Genomic DNA, 27,663 nt, shown 5'->3' on the forward strand with positions numbered 1-27,663 from the left:
ACCAGGTGGCAATTACAGAATGTTGAGGTCACCTTATACAAGGACATTATTGCAAAAAGCACAAACGATGACCATCTTCACAATTGAGGAGCTCTTTTCAAGTTTTCCAATATCTCCATCGAGCAAATCCACAGCCTGCATTTCTGAATACCTCCCTGAATTAAACGGACCACTTTCTTCCCAACATGAATAATATTTATGCTCACATGTAGGTCAGAGTCAGCCAAACGGCTCTTGTGTGTGCAAGTCTATTTTAGACTTGGCTGTCATGACAACCATGGGATTTGGCCCAGGTGTCTTCTATCTCCCGATACACAGACAGCAAGTTTTCTGGCCTGGCTGTGATTTCTGGGGAGCAGCACTTAGGAATTGCCACAGGATGATTCAGCCTGCTGGGTCTTGGCAGGCATGCTGACCTGACTGACGGCAAAAAGATTGTGTTCCATGTGGCTCCTTCATTTATCAATTTAGATTAGCAGAGGGCACGGCGGGGAGGGCTCGGATCCCTAATGCGCCAAGTTTCCACGGTTCTGCATGAGCCAGGAAGGTCCAGAGAGTGAGGGGTGGGCATGGTCTAAGCCATGCTAGATCCTAGAGTTCAGATTTGACATTTCAATCTATTGGGCTCATATTCCTGCCCATGCGCACAGGTTCTGAAGTTGTTTCCCGAGGGGGAGACCCTGGAACAGCTCCACTGGCCAGGCTTGACAGAGGGTCTCTGCTTCCATTCAGCACTGAAAACCCAGGAGACTCAAGAGTAGCCTCTTCCCTTTCCTGCCCTCCTAGGATCACCCGTCCTAGAGCAGTAGTTCTCAACTTCTGCCGTTTAACAGAACAATTTTAGGAGATTTAAATATTCTGAATCCCCTGGCAAATCCCTATACCCATTAAATAAGAATGTCAGGCCCAGGACCATGGAGTCCTAAGCATTTGTGGTTTTTAAAGTTCCTAGATGGTTGCAAAGTACAGGGGAGCTGGGATGCTCTGACCTGCAGTGTGCTGGGGGCTCCTGGGCTGGGATCATGAGAAGCTTGATAGACAGATGTTTTACAATGATGAAGTGTATCCTGTTGTGGATTTGAATAGCTGGAACCATGATTATCAACTTGTTTGGTTTTGGAACCCTTTCCACCCTTAAAAATTTCTAAAGTGCTTTGTTTAAGTGCTTTTTCCAAAGTGCTTTGCTTAAGTGAGCTGTATCTATTAATATTTGCTGTAAGGGAAATTAAAGCGAATATATATATTTTCTTAACGAAAGATTCCCGAGCACACACATGAACCACTGGCTGCCAGCACTGTGGTGTCGTTCCAGTTCCTGGACCTCAGGGAAACCCACAGTCAAACCTGACAGAACGAGAGCAAAGAGACAAGTAGGCTTTTTGTATTATCACAGCAGTAAAGTTGACCCATGGACCCTCTGAAAAGGTCCCAGAGATACCGAGATATTTCCCAACCACATTCTGAGAACTCTTGCAATAAGTTTTCTCATGATTTTCGAGGGAAAAATTTAGAAGTATTTTTTTTCCCATTACTGTGAAAAATTCCTCTTTTGACTGATGTTTCATGCTTTGGGGATTGCAAACACACTGGCTAGACATATTTTTTAGCAGAAAGAGTGGACTCATTAATTCTTTGACCCTGGCAAAATACAGAATAAGAGAACATTTTCTAGCAAAACATTTTCTACCTCTGTCAAAATGTCACACACACACACCCGCCCCCGGTATCATAGTTACCAGTTCTGGGATGCCAGGAAATATTAGCTAATTAAATTCACATAACAATAGCCAAAAGTTATCAAAATTATATTAGGCATCAGACATTGTATTGAGCAATTTCTTTTTGACTCACTGGATTCTCATGCTATTCTGAATTGTGAATTATTATTATCCCAGTTTTATAGATGAGGAATCAGAGTCCAGCAGAGGTTGAAGTCTTGCATGGTCATGAGATCACTGTGTGTTAAAGCAGAGGGTGGGCTCTGCCTGTGTTGCTCCAGAGTCCCACTCTTAAAGTCTATGTGGGTGGCCTCTGCATGCGTGTAAACTCTGCACATGAGGAGTCTGTGTAGCCTCTGCATGTGTGGCCTCCATGAGTAAGGAGTTCACAAGCACCAAGCTGGACTTCAAGTGCCCATGGGTCTTTCCTTTCTTCATGGGAAGCATAGCTAAAACTAAAGAACACACACATATATACACAAGCACATGCACACACATAGCATCCAAATATAATTACCAGTAATAAGTATCCCATAAACCTTTCCCATTCATGCACCATCTGCATAGTTATGCCATAGCTATACTTTGTCTATATATTTTTGATATAAAATTATCAGAAACTCAGAGCTTAGAAAGACTGATGATATGCAAAGTCAGCCTTCTAATTTTACAGACGAGGCCATTCAAGCCAACCAAACAGACTTCCCCAGGATGACACAAGTTATTCATCAAGACAAGAATCCTGGTTCCCCCCTGCGCTCAATGCCTTATTTATTTTTAACAATACAGTGGACAGCTTTATGATCTTAGCTTGGAAGAGAAACTGCAGACCGGAGGAAAGACACATTATTCATTCTAAGTTAATAAAAAGTGTGTGAGTGTGTGTGTGTGTGTGTGTGTGTGTGTGTGTCCCTTAAAGCTGTGAAAAAGAGAATCTCCAGAGCAGCAGGCAGCTGAAATCTGTAAGTTTCAGAATTTCCTCCCTGAAGTCCTCTTGGAGCTGGCTTTGCTCTGAGCTCTAAAGCCGCCACCTTCTCATGGTGGCATGGCATGAAGCAAATGTTTTCAGCCCCAACTATATAACAGGATAGTAGCAGCTCCTGGAAAGCTTATCACTTTTTCAGAAAAAAAATGTAACAAACAAATTGGGGGAAACCCCAACCCCATTCCTGCCTCCCACCATTGGAGAAAATGATCAATTGCTCTGATGAAGGGCATTTTTTCCAAGGTCCAGGGTTGAGAACCACCCTCCTCGAGAGGAAAGCAGGGGCTTGGGTGTCAGGATCCCTGCATCCTTTCTGCATGCTCTCATGATGTGCTGAGCCATAGGCAAGTCCTCTACTCAAGGGAGGCATCGCGCCCATCCATGGTCTGCAGGGTGGCACAAAGCCAGGCATACTAGAGACCTCATTCTGGTTCCCGTGGGTGTGCAGAGCAGAGCCCAGCTCTTCTGTGGACAGGATCATCTCCCTGGTGCTCTGGAGATGGAGGCCTGTGAGATCAGAGTGCCCCTGTGCACTTCTCTGCTCCTGTCTCAGGACCCTGAACTCCATGGGCAGGCAATGAGCTTCACCCAGGACTGCGGGCATGACATGAGCTCACTCCTGCCCTGTCTTCTGCTTTCCACGGACCACACAGCTCTCCTCTGTCAGCTTTCCCTTAGGTGGTCTTATACTGTGCTCTTTGGTTTCTTCCTATCATTTTATCTATGTGTTATGTTCAAGAAAAACTCTAACCACTCCCAGGCTCCCAATCCACTTCGTGGAAGGTCAGGAGGATCTGTAACGTGGGGAGCTGAAGAAAAGCCAGGTCACTGTTGAGGACAGGTGAAGTACACTGAGAACAGATTGTTCATTCCTCAGATCTCTGTTTGGTTGGAGTCATAAAATAGGCCTAGGTTGCCATATTAATTTTCTGTTGCTGAGTCACAAATTACCATACAGTTAGTGTCTTCAAATAGCACAAATTTATCATCTCTCACTATTAGTGCATCGGGAGTCCAGAAGCGGTGTAGGTGTGTTTTCTGCTCAAGGTCTCACAAGGTTGCAATTAAGGCCTTAGCCAGGCTCTATTCTCATCTGGATACTAAGCTAGGAAAATAAATCCACTTGTGCTCTCATTGGAATTATGGGTAGACTGTTTCCTTTTAGCTGTTTGACTGAGAATCTTGGCTTGTGTTAGTCAGCTTTCTGTTGCTGTGACAAAGTACCTGAGAAAATCCTTTTAAAGGAAGAAAGGTTTATTTTGGATCAGAGTTTCTGAGGTTTCTCTCACTTGGCTCTGTTTTTTGGGGCCTTCGGTGAGGCAGAGCCTCATGGCATGGAGCATGTGGAAGAGCAGAGGTACTCACCTGATGCTGACGAGAAACCAGAGTAAGAGAGTACAAGAACGACTGAGAGGGAAAGAGAGAGAGGGAGAGAGAAGATGTGGCCGGGGATGGGATATAGCCTTCAAGGCTGTACTCCCTGACCCACTTCCCTCAGCTGAGCTTTACCTCCTAAGTCTCCTCCACCTGCCAGTAGCCCATTACACTGTGAATCCATCCGTGGACTGGTCTGCTGATGAGGTCAGAGCCCTCAGGATCGAGCACCACTCCCTCAGGGACCAAACCTTCGACACTGAGCTTTTGGGGTCATTTCAGGTGCAAACCACAGAGCTCTTACTTGCTGGAGGCTGGAGATGACCCTCATGGCTTAGAGGCCCCTGCTGCAGTCCGGCTGCAGCAAAAAAACCGGGGGTGGGGTGGGGGGTGATGAGCAACTTGTGTAGATTGATACAGCAGGTGTGGGAGCCGTTTATTGTAGGACAACAGAGGTGTTTATACATTCCACACAGCTTATCTAATTAACATAGAGACAGCAGTCAACCAATAAGGAATCTCCACACTTAATGGCTCGGTGGCCTTACTTCACAAACCACTCCCTCTGGCAAAATGCCAGGCGCCATCCAGGCTTGTTTACAGACCCTAACAGGCCCCCAAAGTTCCCTGCATGTGGCTCTTTCCAACATAACACCACTGCTATGTTGGCCTCTGCAGAGCCACAGGATAGTCTCTGCAGCCCGCTGAGGAGTCTCCTGGAATGCGAAGCCATCACAGAGTGGCTTCCACACCCCCAGTTCCACCAGCGCTCCAGGGGAGGGGAGCCCACGGCAGGCGACTCACTGGGGTGACTTGGGCATTTCAACACTGATTCTCTCCTCCTCGGAGGAGCCTGTTAGAAGGTTCTTAGAGGGTGAAATTAGGGTCTAGAGATAAAGAAGAGGGGAGAGTACATATGTGGAGCAGAGGGACTCTCAACTTTGGGACGTTCCATTTGTGATTGATGGCAGAGGACGGGCCCCCTGGGGAGGAGTGAAGGAGCAGCCATAGAGTACCTCTAAGGTGAGACCTTAGGGTGGAGGGCAGAGGTCCACGTGGCTCCTCTGCAGTCCTCATCGGGGTGGGGCTCGCGAATCTCTGGGACCAGCCAGGAGGGATACCAGCAGCTGCCTGGCGTTTTGGACAGTTGATCAGCATCTGGACGGCGTCTCCTACTGCAGGTCCTCTGTTTCCCAGGTATTAGCCCGTCCGGTTTCTGGCTGAAGTTATCCACACTTCATTATTCAGCTCAGATCACCCCGCCTGACCCCTGAGCATCTCCACCCCCATCTCTCCCTTGGAGCAGTGTCTCTGGCTAACGAGAACCTGCCTTGGCTTTCTGCCTCGCATTCCTGCTGCGTTGGGCCTGGAATGTCGTCCCCCAAAGAACCACAGGTGAAGAGCTTATTCTCCAGCCGAGGGTGCTATTGGGAGGTGGTGGAACCTTCCAGAGGCGGGGCCTAGGGGGAGGAAGTTAGGTCACCAGGGCTGTGTCTTTGGAGGAGAGTTGGGACCCTGGCTCTTCTTCTTTCTGCTTCCTGGCAGCCATGAGGTGACAGCCTGCTCCGCCACAGGCTCCTTGCCCTGTATGCTGCTGCCCTGCCACAGGCCTAAAAGAGAGAGCCAAGCAACAGTGGACGGCCACCTCTGAGACCTGAGCCCAAATAAACCTCTCCACCTTTAAGTTGGCATCTCTCAGGTATTTTGTCACAGTGACGGAAATCTAGCACCATCCTGTTACAAAAATCTTACTTGCATAACTGGTCTACCACCTGTTGCTTAGGTCAAAGGTCATGGACTGCTGTTTCTCTAGTTTTAAACTTAAAGCCTTTCACCTAATAAATATCCTTTAATCCTGACCTGTATTGGTGTGCTCCCAATTACTCATATAAAAGAGAGATTTAAATGTGAATGCTATACAGAAATCACTCAAGCCATTATTTTTCACCTTCTGTATTAAAACCGATTCAATTAATAAAAAGTCTAGTGTATATTTACTAACACAAGATTCACTCACTGTAAAGGGAATCAGCCACTTAATGCCAACAGGAACTTTCATGCCCCCCACGCTACATTATTATTATTATTATTATTATTATTATTATTATTATTGTTTTGCTGGAGATTGAACCTAGGGACACTTAATCACTGAGCCACACCCTTTTTATTTTTTACTTAGAGACAGGGTGTCACTGAGTTGCTTAGGGTCTCACTAAATTGCTGAGTCTAGCTTTGAACTTGCAGTCCTCCTGCCTTCGCCTCCTGAGCTGCTGGGATTAGAGGTGTGAGCCACTGTGCCCCACCTGACTCTAATTTTCAGTTGTTTATTGATCAGTCTGAATGAGGTGATTATTTCACAAAAGTTGTTTTTGAGTCAGGTATGTGCTGTCACAGTAGAGAAGAGCCCCTCTGTGTCCCTCTGAACACCCTTGAAGGGTCTTGTCTCAAGGGAATTGGAAAGGGAGGCAGCTTCTGGAACAAGTGGAGTTTTATAGCTACCACAATGGGATGTGTATCCTGGGATGGGCACACACCCGGGTTCTTCTCAGCAGTCAGAGGCCTAGGGAGATGATGCTAGCTGATGCTCCAGCCATTTGACCCTCAGACCTCAGTCTCCTCAACTGAAATCAGTGGGAGGGACACTGTCATAGAGGGTTAATGCCAGCTGATTTTTTTCTTTCTTTCCCTTTTGAGAATTTCAGATTAAATTCAAAGAAAATGTAAACAAGAAATGGATTTCAATTTTGCTTGCTTTCTATGGTTGCTAATGAAACCACTTACGCAGAATGTTTTCTGTTAGTGTTTCTAGAAAAATGAGAAATTGGAGTTTAAAAGAAGCCCAAGAAATATTCTATTCCAGAATTAATTCCCAAACATGAAGCCCACAGTACTTCCATAGATATATTGGTCCCTTAATTAAACAATAAATGTACAGGGCAAATCTTAATCATTAGACAATTTTCAAAGCAAAGAATAATGTGAGGTACGATTTAAATATGCTTGCATAATCTGCTATGTCATTTTTCAGAAAAGGAGAATTAGGTCCAGAGAGGTAAACAAACTTTCCCAACATCACACAGCACACCAAGTATGCCCTTCATTTGGTCAGTGTAGTCTTTCTATTAGAGATGCTAAAATTAAATTAAATTATAAGCAGTTTAGAATAAAGATAAATATGTTTCTCTTCTCGGCAAAAGTAATCTACTTGATTTGGGAATCTTCCCCCATGCTAAAATAAGGAGAAAAACTTTTCAAGGCTTTGTTCAAAACTCTTCCTCATTGCTGGATGACCTCAAATATGTGTCACAAGTCAATTCTGTCTACAGAGAGCATGAGAAGGGAGATGGATGTGTTAATGGCAAGTTGTCAATCCTGTAAAAAAGGAACTATGGCACCTAGAGATAGGGGCTGCCAAAATCCCAACAGGGGGCTGAGTGCCTCAGACTGAAACATCAGGAACTTGAACGAAAACATGAACTACAAGTTCAAGAGATAATCTAGTCATCGTGAATTTTTCTTTCTGCCCTCTTTCTCGTTTCCCTGATAGTTCTGTGACCTTGAGCAAGTGACGTATCTTTTCTGAGATATGGTTTTTTTCATCTTTAAAATATTAACTATGCCCACTACCAAGGAGAGGGAACCCAAGTAGTTCCCAAATTTGGTCATGAGTGGACAGCACTGTAGAAGAAAGGGGGAACTACCCCCAGAATCTCACAGCGATTAAAGTCTGGTTTTAAGTGATTCCAGTTTTTGATAAAGGTGATGTATGAGCCATGACAAAGTACCAGAGGCTGGATGGCTTAAATGACAGAAATTATCACACTTCTGCAGAACGAGAGCCTGAGATCAAGGTGTTGCAGGGTTGGTTTCCTCCGAGGCCTCCCTTACTGACTTACGGAGAGGCATCTTGTCCTTGTGCTCACATGGTCTTTCCTCTGTGTGTTTGAGCCTAATATCTTCTTCTTAGGAGGACACTAATTGTGTTGGACTATAGTTACCAAATGACATCATTTTACCCTGATTACTCTTTAAAGATCGATGTTCATAGCAGCACAGTTCACAATAGCAAGACTGTGGAACCAACCTAGATGCCCTTCAATAGACGAATGGATAAAAAAAATGTGGCATTTATACACAATGGAGTATTACTCTGCATTAAAAAATGACAAAATCATAGAATTTACAGGGAAATGGATGGTATTAGAGCAGATTATGCTAAGTGAAGCTAGCCAATCCCTAAAAAACAAATGCCAAATGTCTTCTTTGATATAAGGAAAGTAACTAAGAACAGAGTAGGGACGAAGAACAGGAGAAGAAGATTAACATTTAACAGGGATGAGAGGTGGGAGGGAAAGGGAGAGAGAAGGGAAATTGCACGGTAATGGAAGGAGACCCTCAGGGTTATACAGTGGAGGGGGTAGAGAGAGAGGAGGGGAGGGGAGGGGAGAGGTGGGGAGGGGGGAGGGTGGATGATGGGAAAGGCAGCGGAGCACAACAGACACTAGTATGGCAATTTGTAAATCAATGGATGTGTAACTGATGTGAATCTGCAATCTGTGTATGGGGTGAAGGTGGGAGTTCATAACCCACTAGAATCAAAGTGTGGAATATGATATGTCAAGAAATTTGTAATGTTTTGAACAACCCACAATAAAAAATTAAAAAAAAAAAAAAATCCTATTGCTCAATAACCAACACATGAGGAAGTACTAAGTGTTAGGGGTTCCTTATATGAATTTGGAGGGTGGGGGGACATAGGTCATCCCATAACAGATGATCTGAATTAATACTTCCCTCCAGATCTTGCCTGTTCTCTGGAGAAAACAAATGTCACCCTGAGCTAAAATAACTTCTATCAACTCCTATGTCCAGTTGTTGATCTATGGCATAGGTGCCACATCTAGACATTCAACTGGCTGTGGATCAAAAATGTAAAAAAAAAAAACAAAAAACAACAAAACTATTGTGTCTGTATTGAACAAGTACAGACTTTTTATTGTCATGAGTCTCTAAATAATATAGCAAACAACTATTTACATAGAGTTTGTTTTATATTTGGTATTATAAGTCACCTAGAGATGACTAGAGTATACAGGAATATGTGCATAGATTGTACGTAAACAATACATTGTTTTTTCATAAGGGAGTTGAGCAGCTATGAATTTTGGCATCTGAGCCTGTTCTGAAACCAATTTCCCACAGATAGTGGATGACTGCACAATGTTTGGTGTTCGATAAGAAATAACAAAGCAGTAAAAATATAATATGAATATATGATGCAAAATAGAAATAAGAATTCCGAAAATCAAGCCATAAGGTGCGAGTTTTAAAATAACAATATTTAGCATCTATAAAGAGATCAAATAAAAGTTAAAGTAAAAAATTCAGCCAAAAAAATAGAAATATGAAAATCAATTAAGAAAATTTAGGACTGGAAAAATACAACACATGATTTTAAAACATGATACTTTCAAGGCCATATCAGAAGAAACTGAAGAATTGGTGATCTTGAGAATAGGACAGGGGGACATTTTTAGAATAAAACATTGAGAGACCAAAGAACGGAAAACACAAGGGAAAGGCTGAGATGAGGAGGCAAGGTCAGAGCTCTAACCCACGTAGGTACAGAGCGTCATCAGGAGGGAGACAGAGAGGGTGCAGAGCAGTGTCCAAAATAAATACACAGATTTTTCAAATTTTAAGAAAATGTCAGGTCACAAATCAGAAACAGTAACTCCCCTAGGCAAGTCATAGCCAACTCTTAAACACAAATTCAAGAGAACATATCAAATGCAGGAAGAAAATATTCTCCAAGTCACACCCAAAAGACTGTCATATGACTTCTTAACAGAGACAATCAGAGCAAGATGATAAATGTGGTCATACCTTCAAATTTGAGGTGAAAAACCAGACTAGAATTCCTCACCTAGAACTTTTAAGTTCATTTACATGATTCAGGAAGCAAAATTATGTAAGGATGCACATGGTGGAAAATCATTCTGCCCTCCCAGTGCCCTTCTGCCCTGGGCCTTCGACTTTTTTCCACCTTAGTTCAGATCAAGGTAGACCCAGTGTTCTCCCCAGGCATAAATAAATAAGCTGACTCGATTTTGTTCTACTGGAATCCTAACCAGCCCAACAGGACGATGTTATTATCTCTGTGCGTCATGAACCTTGCATAAAGAAGGGCATTGAATTGATCTGCCTCATGGTTTCAAAGGTTTGGTCCATGGTTGATTGGCCAAGTGGCTTTTAGGCCTAAGGCAAGGTGGTACCTCACATCTGAAGTGCACGATCGAGGAAAGGGGCTCAACTCAAGAAACAACGGGGCTGGGGTCCCCACTCCCCTCTAAAGGCACGGCCCAATGACCTACTTCTTCCAAGTAGGCCTTACCTGCTACGTTTCCTTCACTACCAAGAGCACCACCAGCTGGGGACTAAGCCTTCCACACAGGAGCCTCTGGGTGACATTTCAGATGCAAACTATAACAATGTAATAGCTCCCGGGCAGACTGTCTGTTTATGCCTGTTGTCCTGAAAGAGTACCTAAATTTGGTCCAGCTTTATAGTTGTATGTGTTTTTGCTGCTTTGTTGTGTTCTGATGAAATGATAATTTAAACCCAAATATATCAGTAGTTACATTATACGTTATCTGAATGGAAATAACAATAAAAACTTTTGAACTGAATGAAAAAGAAGAAAGAGCACTTAAAACTCACTTTAAAAAGATGTGTAAGGCAAAAATATTCAGAAACATCAAAAGTGAAAAGATAAAAATGGCACTCCAAGCAAAGGCTAAACACAATATAGTTAATCTATTTTACTATCAGGCAAAGCAGTTAAAGCTTTGGCTTTATTGCATTATTAGCTATTGAGAGTAACAGATGATAATGAAAAAAATTGAATTCTATTTAAAGCTATGACAATTATAAACCTGTATGCACCTAATAAAATATCATCAAAATACAAAGTTTAGCCAGGTGTGGTGGTGCATGCCTGTAATCTGAGCAGCTCAGGAAGCTGAGGCAGGAGGATTGCAAGTCTGAGGCCAGCCTCAGTAACTTAATGAGGGCCTAAGCAACTTAAACTCTGACTCAAAATAAAAAATGAGTCAGTGTTGTGGCTCAGTTAAGGGCCCCTGGATGGCATCACTGGTACAAAAACAAAAAAACAAAAACAAAACAAAACAGAGTGGTATTTGGCAGAACTTTAAGGAGAAATTGCAGTCATAGAAGATTACAAGACATTTTTTTCCCTCAGTAATCTATACAACCATTAGAGAGTCATAAGGTTAGCCACAGTTGAAAGATAAACCTTTCAAAGACCTTTCCCAGACAGACAGCCATCTGCATGTATGTGGCTTCGTAGATCCTCAGGAATAGGCCACACATGTCCAAGGCTCTCTATGCACATCTATTCTCTAGTTTTCTAACTTAAGACTTTTGTTATTGTTCATCCCTTACTAACTCTAACACCTCCCTCCTTTTCATGCAGTTGTGAAGTTAATCGCTCCTCATAGATGGTTTCTGACCAACATCCAGGGATAATTTTATTTTCTCATAAGAAACTTTGAGTCCAGTCAAATGAAGGCAATGCCTGACATTGAAACTTGTTATGGTTTAGATCTGGAACGTTCTCCAAAGGCTAAAGTGTCGAATACTTGGTCCCCAACATTCAGAGGTGGGGCGGTGAGAATGTGGTTTGACCATGAGGACTCTGACCTCATTAAGGATTAATCCTCTTAGGGATTCATAGTTTGATGGTATTACTGGGACATGGTAGAAACCTAGTGGAAGGGAGTGGGGACCTTGGGGGTGTGCCCTTGGGGAATATACCCTGTCCCTGGCTCTTTTCTGTCTCTTTCTCCTCCTCTGGGATATCATGAAGTGAGTAGCTTTTCAGCGCCACGCCCTCCCACCATGGTGTCCAGCCTTACCTCAGTCCCAAAGCAACGGAGTCAGGTGATCATTGACTAAAACCTCTGAAACCATGAATCAAAATAAATATTTTCTCTTGTGAATTATTTTTCTTAGGTATTTTGTCCCAGTGATAAAAAGCTGACTCACACAAATCTCGTCAAGGAAGTGCCGATAGAATGAACAGCGACTGTTCTCAAGTCTGAGGCATTGGGGAGCTTGATTCCCATTGCTCACATTCAAGTCACAGTCAGGCAACTGATCTTCACTGCAAACCTATCTTCTAGGTCATTTCAAGTCTACTGAAAAGCTGTGCTGAGGAAGGGGATCGGGTTAGTTATGATGCCACATAACTAACATTCTTTTTTACTGAGATTCAAACATTTTTCTGAAGACAAAAAAACAAAAACAAAAAAACCCTCCCTAAATCGCCCTAAGTCTTCAGAGTTAAGAATCTCGAGAGTTCTCAAAAAAGTTTTTTTTTGGGGGGGGTAAAGCAAAATGTTGCCATTGATAGTGTTTCTATTGATTTTTTTTTTCAGAGTAGAAATTAGAAGTTTATTAAAGGACAGCAGAAAAGACTTCTCCCGGAGGAAGAAGGGGACCCAAGAGGCCAAGAGGTGGAATCCGTGGAAGTGCGGTTGTCTCCCCTTTTTATAGTTTGGTGATGGAATGTAGGTGGGAAGGCCCAAGGGGTGGGACACAGGTGGGCCAAAGAAGTAATCTGGTCAGGAAGGACTTCTGAGTCAGCACCTTTTTGCTGTTCATTAACATTTCTTTGAGGTGGACTTTGGCCTAGGGCCTTTTCGGGACTTCATTAACATCCCATGAGTTGTCCTGTGTTTTCCCTGAGTCATTCTCCGCATGGCCTCCATTTTAGATTTCACTCGATATTAGACCCGATTTACCTAACTACACTGACTACCTAACTTTAAATCTGGCTTCATTCCCCCCTCTAATTTGGGAACTCCTTAATGCTGTAAGGAAGGGGGGCAAAGAAGATCTTTCTGGCTTCTTCAGGCTGAAAAGGGACGATGTGGGGCAAGCAGTTTGGAGTCCCCCTTTAAAAATGGGGTCTATCGAGTGGTCCATGATAGAAGTCTGATTGAGAAGTAATAGTCTGGAGGGCCATTTGAGTGATGGATGGTCTATAAGAGAAACAAGAATTCATTAGTACTGGAACCATATTGATGCAGCAATAAATGCCATAGCACAGGAATATGCCAATGAGTATGATGGCAAAGACAAAGACTAACAATGTTTTCCACCAGGAAGTACCAAGAACCAGGAGCTAAGATATTGTTTCCATGACAAAGTTGCTGAGGACATGGCTTCTATCTGAGCATGTAAATCTTTAAGGACATTTGTCACATTGCCAGAAATGTCAGGGATGTAAACACAACATTTAACTTTTAGGGTTACAGATGTTCTTTCCCTTAAGATATAGTTTAATAATTTAATGTCATCTGATCTTGCAAAATCCTTTTACTAGTATGATCTCTGTGTCTAATAGAGAAATCTTTAATTCTGTTACTTAGGGCTGGATAACCATACTAGCAAACACTAAGCCTACCTGTGTAGGTTAGAAATAAAGGCCTTTAACTAAAAACTACTCTGGCAGTTCCTTTTGATAGTTATCAGGCATTCCTGTCTGAGAATCTCTTTTGTAGCCTCCAGTTTACTTATTTTTGGAAGTTACATTTAACTATTATTATTATTTAAAATGCCCAGGGATAGCTGCATTTTGGCTTTGACTGTCTTTGCTAAGTGTTTAAGATGAAGCAAGTCAAACTGACTTTTGTTTCTATCTATTGTTAACAGTCAGCTGAGTTTCCCTGGGAGTCCTCTGGTAACTTCTCAGTTCCACTAGTGCCATTTGCGCTAGGATGGGTCCAGGCCTTGCTTGACCATGTGGCTTCCCTTGGAAGCATCAGGGATGTCTCCCTTTTCTGATGACCCTCCTCTTCACAGAAAATGCACTGATTGGCTTTCTGTCCTCCACTGGTCTCATTAATCTCCCTGATCGGGAGGTTATGTGGCCTAGAGTTGAAAGCTCTTTGGAGAAGACCCCTATTCCCTGATTCAGACTGACTTAGAGGGCAAGAGCCAAATATTGGTTTTCTTGGCCCTTTTAATTTAACTTTAATTTTAAAACTTAATCTTAAACATCCAGCAAATAAGTTTCAACAGCCTTATATTAAGAGTACTGGGCTTTAATGTCTATCTCTCTATCCTGTAGGTGATAACTCCTTATCTTAAATTAACCCAGGTTGTGAGTTCTTAAAGCAGTACCTCTGCAAAACAATCTTTAGACCATTTATAAGAAAACTACAAAATAAAATTATCAAGAGTAAAAACATATTTAGTTCATGTAATAGCTACCTTGAATTTTGGCAGAGTTATACATTATAATCCCCTGTTTGAGATCCTAGTAATTTTGACAAAAACCAACTTTTGGACACAACTTTAAATGTACTGAAATCTGGCCTACTTCTTTCATAGTCACTTTCACATGTAGTGAGATGGGACAGAGCCTTATCTCAAGTAAGGCAGGGCTCTTCATAAATCTTAAGTACTGTAGTTCTGAAACTGATCTTTGCTTTTTAAACATCATTTTACAAAGCCTACATAAATTGTTGTGAACTTGAGCAAACACAACATAATATCACATCTAAAACATGAATTAAAGAAAGGCTGAAAGCTTTTAACCTTTTGTAGAAAAGTAGCAAAGTACTTTTGTGTTTTGCAATAAAACCTTCACACAGATTAGGCTCTCATTAGCTTAAAAATACATTTAAATTGTATCTCAGTGTAAAAAGTAACATAGAACTTTACATATCTTATTGATAACAAGTCCAGTTATAGAACACAAATGATATAAATAAGTCTCCAACATGTTTTTCTTTTTAAGCCTAAAATTACCATACAACTTTAGAACACCAGCTTGATATAATGCTCTTTTAAAACTTCTACCTTACAGACTTGTATACCTGGACGATATGGACACATTAACACCACAATTACATTGATGTTTTTATATTAATCAAGTTTAGCTTTTTAAAGAAATAACATGGCACAATTCTCTAAAAACAGTACTTGTTTAACCAGCTGTTTAATTTCTTTAAGATTACTTGCTCAAAAACTTACACTTATAAGAAACTTACACAGACCTTCTTTATATCATTTACTTAAACCCTCTTAATTACTTAATCATATAGACTCTTATCCAGAAACACATTTTCCCTCTATTAAATCCATACCTAGAACCTTTTAGTTTCTCTTTCTCATCTGTTAACCTTTTTCTGTTCACATTTTGAAACAATATTTGTAAATTTTTGAATTTAAGCAGATTTAACATTTTATTAGGGCCTTTTTTGAACACCTAGAAAAACTTATAAGCTTAATTTAAGACCTCTTTTTTTTATCTATTTGCCAAATTTAAATTGAGCTATTTGAATCACGTGAATCAGATATTTGGATCCATTTTTTTAACTTTTCATGAGCGCTCCTCATCTGTCAATTGTCATATCACTGCATGATATATGGACATACACACATACAGACATACCGACATACAACACATAACACAAGTGTAACACAACACAATAGTAAAGGCCTTGTAGCTTTCTCAGGTGAAATCTCATTGCAATGTTTAAAAAAAAAAAAAAAAACTCCAGTTGATCAAAAATAGAACTTATCAGAAAAACATTAACTTGTCTGTAGGATCAAAATCATGAGCTCAAAAAAAATACAGAATCTAAGAAAAAAAGTCCTAGAAAAAATGGACCGGCCAGTAATTAGTAAATGCCATACAATTTACTTTTTGGTTTAATCTAGTTTGAATTCCCATAAAAAGACACTTTTACTCCTTTTTTTTCCCTTGGGCCTCAGATCTGTCTTCTACTGAGCTCCAGGCTTCTTCTATTTGCATATCAACTTAAGTCCTGGCTGAGGTCTGGAAGGAACTGGGAAAACTGGAATTCTGAGCAGAAACCTCATGCCTAAGGCATTTTAACCATAAGTCACAATTTTCAGGTTTGGATGTTGAAAATTATGATACAAGTTTAAGATACAATTTATAAAATTTCATACCTTTACATTTTCCTACACTAGAAAAACTTGCTCACACAAAACTGAAAATAGGATCTTTCTTGATAATATAAAAGCCACCATCAGAAGAAATTCCTTCAGGATCATTAAGCTACTTCCTTTGTTCTGAAGTTCCTAAAGTAGTATTAAGTTACATTAAATCACCTGAAAAAAAACTTAAAAGAGAACCACACACTACCATGTATATCCAAAATTAAGCTTTAAAAATTTAAGACTGTTGCTATTCAATGTTATTTCAATAAGCCAGTCCAACATTCCAATTCAACATTTTTTCCTAAATCTTACACACTGAGGGGAACAGATACCATATCATAATTTACTATCCTTGCCCAAGTTAATGCACTGGTACTCCTAGTGAAATCTTCTCAGGCTACCCAGTTCAAAATAAAACTAAATGATTGGGAGTTATTTGCCAACTTGGAAGTAGAATTCTTTTAATTTTTTTATCCTAAGTATTTAAGTTCTCTGGCATGAATTATCTGAAATCACAAACTAAACAATTACCTAACCCCAACTTTTAACTGCAAGATTATGCAATGCTTCAAACTCATTTAGATACCAGATTGTTACAATAAAAAAATCATCTTTTAGATAAACATTCAGCCAAGATCATCCCCAAGAAACAATCTATAATAACCTTTAAAATAGAGAGACCAGATAAGAGAAAAATCTCTCCAGGTTTTTAACTTCCATTTAATTATGACTCCTATCAGTGGCACCATAGATTTCCCCATGAGTGGACCAGATGTTTTCACATAGGGACAACTATAGGTGTAAAATCAAGGGTCTCAGTGTGACTGACTTTACTGCATTCAGTGTCCCTTCTTTTTAAGTGGACAGAGATGGAGCAATCCTTACAGTGCAGGGAAGGATGAGGAAATTCCCCAAAGCGAAAATGGCTCTGGCAGCTGCTGGGAGTCCCTCAGTTTCCCTTTTACTTACAGGATTAGCTCCTTTGGATAGATCCAATCCCAGGCAATCTGGCATATCTCCTAACTTTCCAGTCCTTGCTTCCCCAATGTTGAAGAATAACACCAAAGAAGCACGCCGAGGCAAGGTCAGAGTAGAAATTAGAAGTTTATTAAAGGACAGCAGAAAAGACTTCTCCCGGAGGAAGAAGGGGACCCAAGAGGTGGAATCCCTCTATTGATTTTAAAGAGTAGATGTTTTTACAGATCTTTAGACCACCATTCCTGCTGACACATACATTTATTCTGGCACGTTGAGCACCATGTTTCAATTATTTGTTCACCTCTTTTTTATCCTATTTGAGGGCTGAGCCAGGGCCAGGGTCTCTGTCTGTAACATTCTACACAGGGTGATCGTCTAAGAAAATTTGTCAAACTAAAATGGGAAATTAGCTGTAAGTCTTAGTGAGGAGACAGGAAATGCTTTCTCTATAATTAAGTGTACTTGATCACGTGTAAAATTCAGGAAAATCAATATTTATCATACATGTCAATCAAGGCCCAGCTCAGTCTTCGTTCATTATCCAGTGAAGTCGAATTCTCTTCTTTCATAGGCAGGAATAATAAAACCTGGACTTAGCAAGTGACTCGTCTAGTTATCTATGTGTGATTGGTCTTTGTGGACTGCATCTTTTCAGTAGGTTAGCCCATAAAAGAAAAAGGAATTCAAGAGTCAACTTCAACAGATTCTCCTTAAATAAAAAGTCTTAATGTCACTTTTTTCACCTAAAATTCCCACAGGAAATATTTTCCCCATAGGAGATACAGATACTTCTTATCTTCTGTTACCAGACTTTTTCTGCAAAACCACAAATACCAACTAGAAATATTAATTGGTCAAAATCAAAGGTTTCTATCCTTTTCCTTTTTCACATGTAGTCAACAGAACATAACCATCCTTGAAATGATTTCCTAACATGTAGAAAATAGCAGTTAATAAACGTTCTCTTTTTTTTTATTGTGCAATACACAGAATAAAATGTCATATCTGCCCCAAAGTGGATTTCCACAGTGAATAGCCTTGAATTCGGTTAGATGATTTTTGATCTCTATTTTGTTCTCCCAACACACCTCCTTTTCCTTAGTCTAATCCCGGGAACATGCTTTTACTGATGCCAACCTGAACTACAAAAGGACACTACTCATCCTCATTCCTGTTTGGTTTGGTTTGGTTTGTACTTTGAGGCCTCTGGATGATCACATAAACAAAAGACCAATAGGGAAAGATGGGGGAAATGCTTTCTCTGAAATGTTTACAGCCCCATGCATTACTTTGAAAAACTGTTGTAGAGAATATACTAGTGGTTATTTAAGAACCTGCTGTGTACAATGAATATTTAATTCTCCTAGCAAATTTATCAGGTAGATTTCATCATCCACAATTCATAGGTAAGGAAACTTGCAGTGACTTGCCCAGAGTTGCAAAGCTCTCAGGAGGCCAAAGCGAGATTTTATTCCAGAGTCTATTTGATACAAAAACCCAAATGTGTATATGTGTCTCTAACTGCTGCTCCAAAATCCTGGAGCCCATTGACCTTCTCTATCTTTTCCCTTCATCTACAAAGTTTTCTTATAACCACAGAAGCATCAAATAAGGAAAATACAGTCTCCCACCAAGTTCCATTGAAACATGGCATCCTTTTGTTAAGATGTCATCCACTATTTTAAAGGAGAAGTTAAATATCAACATACAAGAATACACAAATCACAATGTGTAGCTTAACAACATTTCAAAAATAGTCACTTCCTTATGAGCACCATCCAGATGCAGAAGTGGAATATTACCAATGTCCTGGGGGCTCCTTAGCCCCTCCTTCCTTTGCAAGGTACCTGCTGCTTTCATTCCCATCCATTGGTTTTGCTTGTTTTTCAACTGAATATTAACGTTAGAGTAAGTGCTGTTTTGCATCAGGCCACTTTTGCTCAATACTAAGCTTTGGATGTTCATCTATGTTGAAGCCTGTAGCAGGAGTCAAGTAATTTCCATTGCTTTGTAGCATCCTATTGTATAATTATGCCACCATTTATTGATCCATGTCACTGTCATTGGGCACTTGGCAGACTTCACAGATTTGGCTTTGTCATTAACGTCCTTGTGGTTTCTGATGTTGGTAACTCATGCATCTCTGTCTCTGTGTTCCTCTCCTCTCTTCCCTTCATCCTATTTTAATTTGTAATTTTTAGTAATCTTTTCAGGAAACAAAGATTAGGGGGTTTTGTTTTCATCTGTTTTCTACTTTGTTTTTCTGCTATTATGTTTCTTATCTTTTTTGATTTCTTGGTGTTTAATTTCAGTATAAATTTCCCTCTAATGATGCTTTTACCCCATTTTACAATTAGCACGGTGTGCATTTCCAGTCATCTGAAAACAGTTCCTAATGTCTGTTTTAGTTTCCATTTTGACGCATACAATATTTGCTTGCGTCTTGCTTAATTTCCAAATGTTTGAAGGCATCTTTGTAGCTTAATTTCATTGTGGTCAGAGAGCATATTCTATATGATTTTTAACTTTTGAATTGGTTTATTCTTACTTTATGGCCCAACCCCCAGTTTTTTACATGCTTTAAGCAAAACTCCATGAGATCACAGAGAATTAATTAAGGAGGCTGTGTGTGAGTCTCAGAATAAGCAAAACATAGCACAGTGTTGAGTTTTTCGTTCCAAACATGCAATTGCTGTGTTGTGTGTGGTGGATGCTCACAGGCAGCTTCTGTGAGGTCTGCCACGTCCAGGAAATAACTGATTGTACTGCATTTCCAATTAAGGTTCTTTGATGAGGATACTGTCCCCAGAAATGTATCCCATATGGCCCTGACTGTGTGAGCAAGGACAAGTGAATGAGATCTGGGCTCAGCCTGTTTCAAGCATGCCTTCACTTCTTTGCTCTCTATCTTCAGGCAATTTATTTCACTTCTCACACCTGAGAAGAGCTTGGCAGGAGCGGAAGCCTGGGCAGGGGCAGCTCCTTCCACAGAGGAGCTCCGTCCTTTCTCTGGGATGATGCACTTGGCAACCTGGCGACCCCTCTGTCCCACCACACCTCCCCCATTCATCACGAGAGGGCAGCTGGGCCATGGCTCCTTCCTGCGTGGGGCACAGAGGGCAGAGGTTCATTTGCTTAACTGACATTGACAGCTTGACGTAGGAAGAAGGAGCAGACCAGGGAAGGAGGCAGAAGAGAAATGAACTCCTGGGCATCCCCAGTGACGAACGGCTCTCCTCCACCCAGTGGTGCCTCCCTTCACGGGATTGGCAGCTTTGATCTGGAAATCCCAGGTGCCTAAGCAAGGGGCAGAGCTATGCATATGCCAGCAGAACGACATTTCCCACCGGCAGTTGGCTCCGTGGAGGGGAGGATGCTGCCAAGCTGAAACCTTTCAGGATGCAGGAAAGATGAACGGCATACGCAGCACCATACCTTCAGCATGATTTTATTCACACTGAAGTGACGGTGACCTTTGTGTGAAGGGAACTTGGGCTCCACAGTAGATGTTGGGCTGTGTGTCAGGCTAATGCTCCTCTAGCAGCTGCAAACCCCATCTGCACCCTCCAGTGCTTTTCCTCTCCTTCCTGCTCTGGTTATTTTACAAGCTTCTCAAACTGTCAGAGCTTCACGTTATTTTATAACCAAGAGCCAAACCGTGGGAGCTTGAAGAATAGCTGAGGGGCAGACACGAGTGTGAACTGACCCCTCTGCATACTCTTTTTTTTTTGTAAGAGAGAGAGAGAGAGAGAGAATTTTATTTTTATTTAGCGGACACAACATCTTTGTATGTGGTGCTGAGGATCGAACCCGGGCCGCACGCATGCCAGGCGAGCGCGCTACCACTTGAGCCACATCCCCAGCCCCTCTGCATACTCTTTTGGCTCTTAAGGTAAGACAGAACCAGAGCCAGGACTCTGCTGGTCTTGTGGCGGGTGGCTTTCTCCTCCCTGGAAGTCACCACCTGCTGGTTGGGGCCTCTTGAAGCAGCCACCTTTGCTGCATCCCTCTCTGAAGGACACTCTGGAGGAAATAAGCTCAGAGCATCAGAGTCAGGTGTTTAGAGAAGGAAAAAAGATGAAAAAAAAAAGAGTCCAAGGGCCCAGCAGCTTTCTCTGTGTTCTCTAATTTCTCTAGCAGTCCTGAGGGATAGATAGCCTTCATTTCATTTCTATAGACAAGAAAAAGGGTCTCAGAAACAGTTTCACCTGCTTAGCATCACAGGGCTAGTCATTATGAAATCTGTATCTGCATCTGTATTTACCTACGTTACTGTGACAGTAATGGCTATTCACTAAGCACTAAAATGTACCCACATTTAGGAAAGATATACTTGACCCTCATTATTCCTCATGTTTCTATCATTATACCTGTTTTAAGGTTAAAAACAAACAAACAAACAACAAAAACCCCTGAGGGTTAGGGGAGATTGTTACTTGCTCCTGGAGGTCAGGTACAGGACTTTGTGATGAAGAAAAATTATAAAGCAAGTGTGAGCTAAATGTTCCCACTACCCATGCACCAGGTGCTACCGCAGCACAACATGCAGTTGCTATGTTTGACCTTGAAGGCCTGCATAAACAAGAACCTAACACAAGGGTACAGTTGAGGAGTGATTCCAAGCACTTTGAGATCAGCAGGGGTCCTCTGCCAAGGAAGGAGGGCAGCAGGGGGTAAGGGACCTTATGTGGTCATTGAAGATCCACACTCAAGCCAGGTGAAGTTTTCTAATTGTGATTGTCATCCTCGCTGAGCTTCAGGGAGTGATTTCATGCAAAATGATGAGAAGACAAATAATTATTCAAGGGGGAAATGATTTAGTTGGTTTCAGGTCACATTTATGGGACCTGGGTCTTTGCTGAATGACTTCTGCACACGGAATGTGAGGTTCAAGTGTTTCTGAAATAATCATCATATTTAGTGTTCACAATTACTTGTGGCAGGTATTATTCTCCCTACTTCTCAGATAAGGAAACTGAAACCCTGTGAGGAGTAGCCTGGAAATGATGAGGTGGCAGAATAAGAATTTGAACTAGGACTCTGATTCCACATCATGTGCTTTTTCTACAACACCAAGATGCAAACTCTTGATTTTCTGATTCTGATATTTTGGTTGTCGATAGTTTATTAAGTGCTTGCCTGTCCCCAAGCATGTGCCCAGTCAACCCATGCCCGCAGGAGGAGGCTGTTGTCTGGTGGTCCTCCGGGGTCTCTAAGCAGACATGGTAACTTGGCCTGTCTCACATCCTACTTGGGCTGTAAGAAAAACTGTCTTTTGAAGCCTATAATTCAGTTTTCACACTCTCTGGTGGGAGCTGTGGGGGATAAAAGGACAGCACACAGGCCAGCGTCCAAGCTCCCAGCTGTGTGCGTGAGGTCGAAGGTGGTGAGGAGCTTTGGAGAGCTGTTATGGTATCATTTTTAACAAGAAAACCACCTTTTCAGTTCATTTCTGCAGCCTTCATAGGGAAAGCAGCGTTGAGGTGCCTGGAGACCCATTTGTGACCGAGGCCACTTGGGACTGCTTCATCGCAGTCTCTGGCTTCCCTCCCACATGCTTTTATCTTCTCCCTGTGATGTTTGTGGAGCTAGGACCGCAGATTCATTAAGCAGGAACAGGGACTGCTCAAAGTCCACATAAAACACCTGTTGAAATCTCAGTGCTCATTATGTCTCCCCTAAAATGCCCTGCTTCATAGTCTACTCACTTTAAAATTGACCTCCATCCTGTGTTTCAGCAGGGGAGACCCGGCAGATGTTTTCAGCCTTGGTTTATACATACTGCTAACTCCATCATCTGCCTTAGGTGAAGCTGACTCTTCAGTACCAACATTCTCAAACTGATCACAAATGAACACGAGGCCGAGGATCTACTGATCCAAAGCACTGTTTGCATTTCATTTGAATTAACTGTATAAAGCGATTCTTTTCAGGAGCACTTGCTATGTGCTACCAACATTGTCTGCATAGACATCTCCCCTCAGGAATACGATCAGAGAGGCACTTGCCCCCTGCAGCAGTTACAGGAGCTTGAACCATAAGAACATCATGTCAGCAACTTCGTAGGGTTTGGTTCAATAACACATGAGGAATATTGCAGGTGAGTAACTGATGGCTGAGTGGATGGAGTGCCTGTAACCGATCAGCTTGTAAGAGGGCTGAAAGTAGAACCTGGGCGAATCCCTTCTTGTCCTCGCTCTGTCCTGTATCCTGTCCTTAGATATAAAAACAGATAAATACTCTCTGCTGCTTGTGGTCATTCACGAACCCTTTCTGCAGTTTTTTACACCTGCCATGTGACAGCGCTGCACCCGCTGTCACATGTGGGAGACCTAACAGCAACAGACGGTGGCAGAACCGAGGGTAGGGACGGTAAGCTGAAGGACAGGAACCAGGGGCCACAGGGGAAGGGCTCCGGAACCTGCCCTTCCTGGAGATTTGGAGCTGGCGAGCAGCAAGGGCTTGGGCAAAATTAGATGAATGTGCCAAGAAAATAAGAAAGAAAAAATACAGAGACGACCAAGTGTCTAGAAAGAAAGAACGGTGTCCTCAAAAGCCTGGAGGTGCCACTTCCTGTGACAGGAAGGTGAAGCCAGGCTGAAGGAGGAGGCAGAAATCAGGTCAGGAAAACCGTGGCAAGGAGTTTGGGCTTCATCTGGCGGGAAATGGAAGGTATCCAACAGGGCAGTGGCACGGTCAGCGGTCAGCATTGTAGATTAGGACACATCACCAGAAAAGATTTGAGACTCACTTTCTCAGTTTAAAAAACAAAACAAAACAAAACAAAAAAAAAACAACGGGAGTTTGGCTGGTGTAAAGTCAGATTGGTCAAGGATTTTAGCAGCAGTGGCTCCTGTGCACTGTCACTAGCCTGCGGTTTTGATGTCCAGTCTGTTTGTTGCTTGGGGATGTCCTCGCGTTCTTAAGGACGTCTTCTACTTTCTTTGTGGATAGAAGATTGGGTTCAAGTCATCTGTCCCAACATTACTGAGAATAGAAGTCCTTTTCCCCAGGTTTTTGTCATAGAAATACATGATTTTTAAAGAAATTCTTTATTGTGTCCTTTTCTCCTTAATTATAAAGCAAAAGTCCAGGGAACTGGGGAGGGGTCTCCCTGGGTTGCTTACATATTTGTACTGGAAATAAAACAAGATCTTCCTTTACCTTTATCAAAGCCCGTTGCCCATCACGTTCCAGAGGAATTATTTCCTGGCACACACCTGTTCACATATGTCTTTGTAGTTTGTGTCTCTGCAGGGTTGTCGGTTTCCGGGGTGTTCTTTCCAATACTCAAAAACTAAAATGAAGAGATCTATCGTGGAAAGATTTTTAGCTGCAAGGTAGAAAATAATATCTCCCTTGCTTTCTTCTAAGCATTTTTCTTCCTTATTTTCTTGGCACATTCATCTAATTCTTAATGGCTTTTGTTTGCTGTGGGTATGTTTGAATCATATCTCATGGGGAAGTCTTGCTGGATTGAATTAGCAGGTTGAGTGAGCACCTGCTAGGTAGAGGGAAGGCTGCAGACAAGTTGGCAGGGGAAGAGAGGAAGCTGGAAGGGAAGTTTTGTGGGTTCTCTGACCTCAGCTGACTTTCCATGAAATAGTCCAGTCAGTGTGAAGACCACTGCTTCAGGAAGAATCGGGCGCTCCACCATTATTTGCAGGTCAGTAACAACATAGTTCATGTGTTCATTTATTATTTCATTTGCTCAAAAAGTAATTGCTGATCCTTTGCTATGTGCAAAGTATTGCACCGTGTGCTGTGGAGGCTAGAAAGGAAACGATTGAAAACTGATTTCTTCAATGTTATGGTGTGCTATTAGACATGAATCACACACATGCATGTCTGTGACAAGTTTCCAAAGCCTTTTGATCACTCAACACTTTCAGGAGCAGACCTTTGAATTTATGCCTCAACATACTACTACATTGACCTTTCAGTACTTTTTATTTACTTCCTAATTATGCACATGAAAATGAGACACATAATCTTAAAATGAATTATTTTTCCACTCAATAAACCATTTTAACTAAAATTATTTGTTAAAACCATTCTTAGAACAATGTAATTGGTTATGATTATTTTTTTAAGTCTGATTTCTTTCCAACTGGTGATTGGGAATCTGGTCTTAATTACATTTTATTTTAAAAATGTTATTCCAGCTTTATAAGGGGCACTGATCAAAATGCAGGATACGAATATTTAGCTTTTCTCTGACTCTGGATACATATTCCCAATTAGGTAGAATTCTTTTTCCTGTTTTTGCTTCTGAAGTTTGCCTCATGAATGTCTGCCTTTCCTACATCTCTGCTTTTTGGCTTCACCGGAAGAGGTGGCATTTTTAAATATATTTACAGGTGAGTTCAAAACCCACTGAAGTTCTTCACCAAAAATGTTTCTCAATACTAGAAAGAAGCAGAGGGGAGAAGAAGACGCTGGAGAGAACCCTGTTAAGTAACCCTCAAACTGCCCGCTCCTGAATGCAGTGGTCCTGCCGGTGCTCAGCCTGCTCCGCAACCCTCTCAGCCTGAGCAAAGAGGCAAGAGAAGGGAGCCAAATAATCCAAACCAGGAAGGGCGGAGTAAATTATCTCTATTTGTGATGACATAATCTCTAATAGAAAACCCAAGAGCCCATGAAAATAAACCCTACCCCAACTAATAAGCAAATCCAGACAAGTTTCAGCAAACAAAATCAACACACGAAAGTCAGTTGGCTTTATGTGTGCACCACAAACACTTTAAAACAAAATTAAGGCAAAAAAAAAAGAAAAAGAAATTAAAAAAACAATTCCATTTATACTAGTATCCAAAGGAAGAAAAGGAATAAATTACTTGTGAATGCATTTAAGAGAGGAAGTAAAAGGCTTGGACATTAAAAACTAAAAAAAAAAAAAAATCTTGAAAAGACCAAATTAACATGAATAAAAAGACATCCTGTGGTCATGGATCAGAAGACTTACTATTGTTAAGATAATCCTTCCTAAAAGGAGAGCTACAGAGTTGATGAAATTCTAGGGGCCCAATTCCAATGAAATGGAAAAGCTGATGTTCAAATTCATGTGAAATTTCCAGGGGTCCTGAGTAGCCAAAAGAATATCAAAACAAGACAGTACAAATCTGTAGGCCTTATACATTCCCAACTTGAAAGTTTACTGCAGAGTTATAGTAACCAAAGCAGCATGGCACTGGCAAACATGAAGTCCTACAGACCAACAGAACAGAATTCAAAGTCCAGAAATAAACCCCAATTTCTCTAGCCAACTGATTTTCAACAATGGTGGAAAGGCCTTTCCATAAGTAAATGACTAGTATCCTAATAAATGGTTCTGGGACAACTGGAACACCCCATTCAAGCCAGGTGTGGTGGTGCACATCTGTAATCCCAGCAACGCAGGGGGCCGAGGCAGGAGGTGTGCAGGTTCAAAGGCAGCCTCAGCAATTTAGCGAGGCTCTAAACAACTCAGTGAGATCCTGTCTCAGAAGGAAAAATAAAAAAAGGTCTGGGGATGTGGCTCAGTGGCTAAGTGCCCTTGGGTTCAATCCCTGGTACCAAAATCAATCAATCAATCAAGCAAGCAAGTAAACAAACAAAAGAATAAAGTTTAGCCCCTTCTTCATTCATATAAAAATTAACTTAAAATGAATCAGTTACCTAAAAATTAACTTAAAATGAAACTGTGATCTAAAAGTCAAGTTAAAACACTCAAAAACAGAAAAAAAAAACACAGTCTTAGCTTAAGTCTTCATGACTTCTGATTTGGCAATGGATCCTCAGATTAGACATCAAGTATGAGCAGCACAGGAAAAATAGACAAATTTGATTTAATAAAATTTCAAAACTTTTATGGATCAAAAAGTGTATAATTAAGAAAGTGAAAAGGCAGCCCATAGAATGGGAAAATATTTGCAAATCACAAACCTGATATAAAGTTTTAGTATCCAGAATATATAAAGAGCACTTCTAATTCATCAATATAAGGCATAGAATTCCCCAAATGAGCAGACTGGAGTGGTTATATTTCCAGAGGAGTCATAGAAATGTCCAACAAGCACATGGAAAATGTAAATATCATTGAACATTAAGAAAATGCAAACCAAAACCACAGAAAGGACTATTTCACATTCAATATGATGGCTATTTAAAAAAAAAAAGCAAAGAAAAGGAAAGTAGAAGAGTTGGCAAGGATGTGCAGAAATAAGGACCTTTTGACCTTGCTGAATGGAATATGAAATAGTGCAGCCCGTGGAAAAATGTAGTGGTTCCTCAAATGTTCAAAACAGAAATACTGTATGACTCAGCAACTCTACCCCTAAAAATACTCCAAAGAATTGAAAACAGATGTTCAATTTTTTTTTTCCACAAATTTTCATAGCAGCTTTATTCACATGGTGGAACCAGCATAAATATTCATCAATGAAGGGATAAACAAGTTGCATTATATACATACCATCAATAAGCGCTAAAAAATTGAGATACTGGCACATGCTATAATTTGGGTGAAACTTGATGAGTGAAGAAGGCAGACACAAAGGTCACATATTCTATGTTATGCCATGGCCTGAAATGTCCCACCAAGAGCTCATCTGTTGAAATATGGTCCCC

This window comes from Marmota monax, unplaced genomic scaffold, assembly GCF_021218885.2.
Source record: "Marmota monax isolate L192 unplaced genomic scaffold, Marmota_monax_Labrador192_F-V1.1 WCK01_AAM20220418_F8-fsc00010, whole genome shotgun sequence".
Classification (NCBI taxonomy): domain Eukaryota; kingdom Metazoa; phylum Chordata; class Mammalia; order Rodentia; family Sciuridae; genus Marmota; species Marmota monax.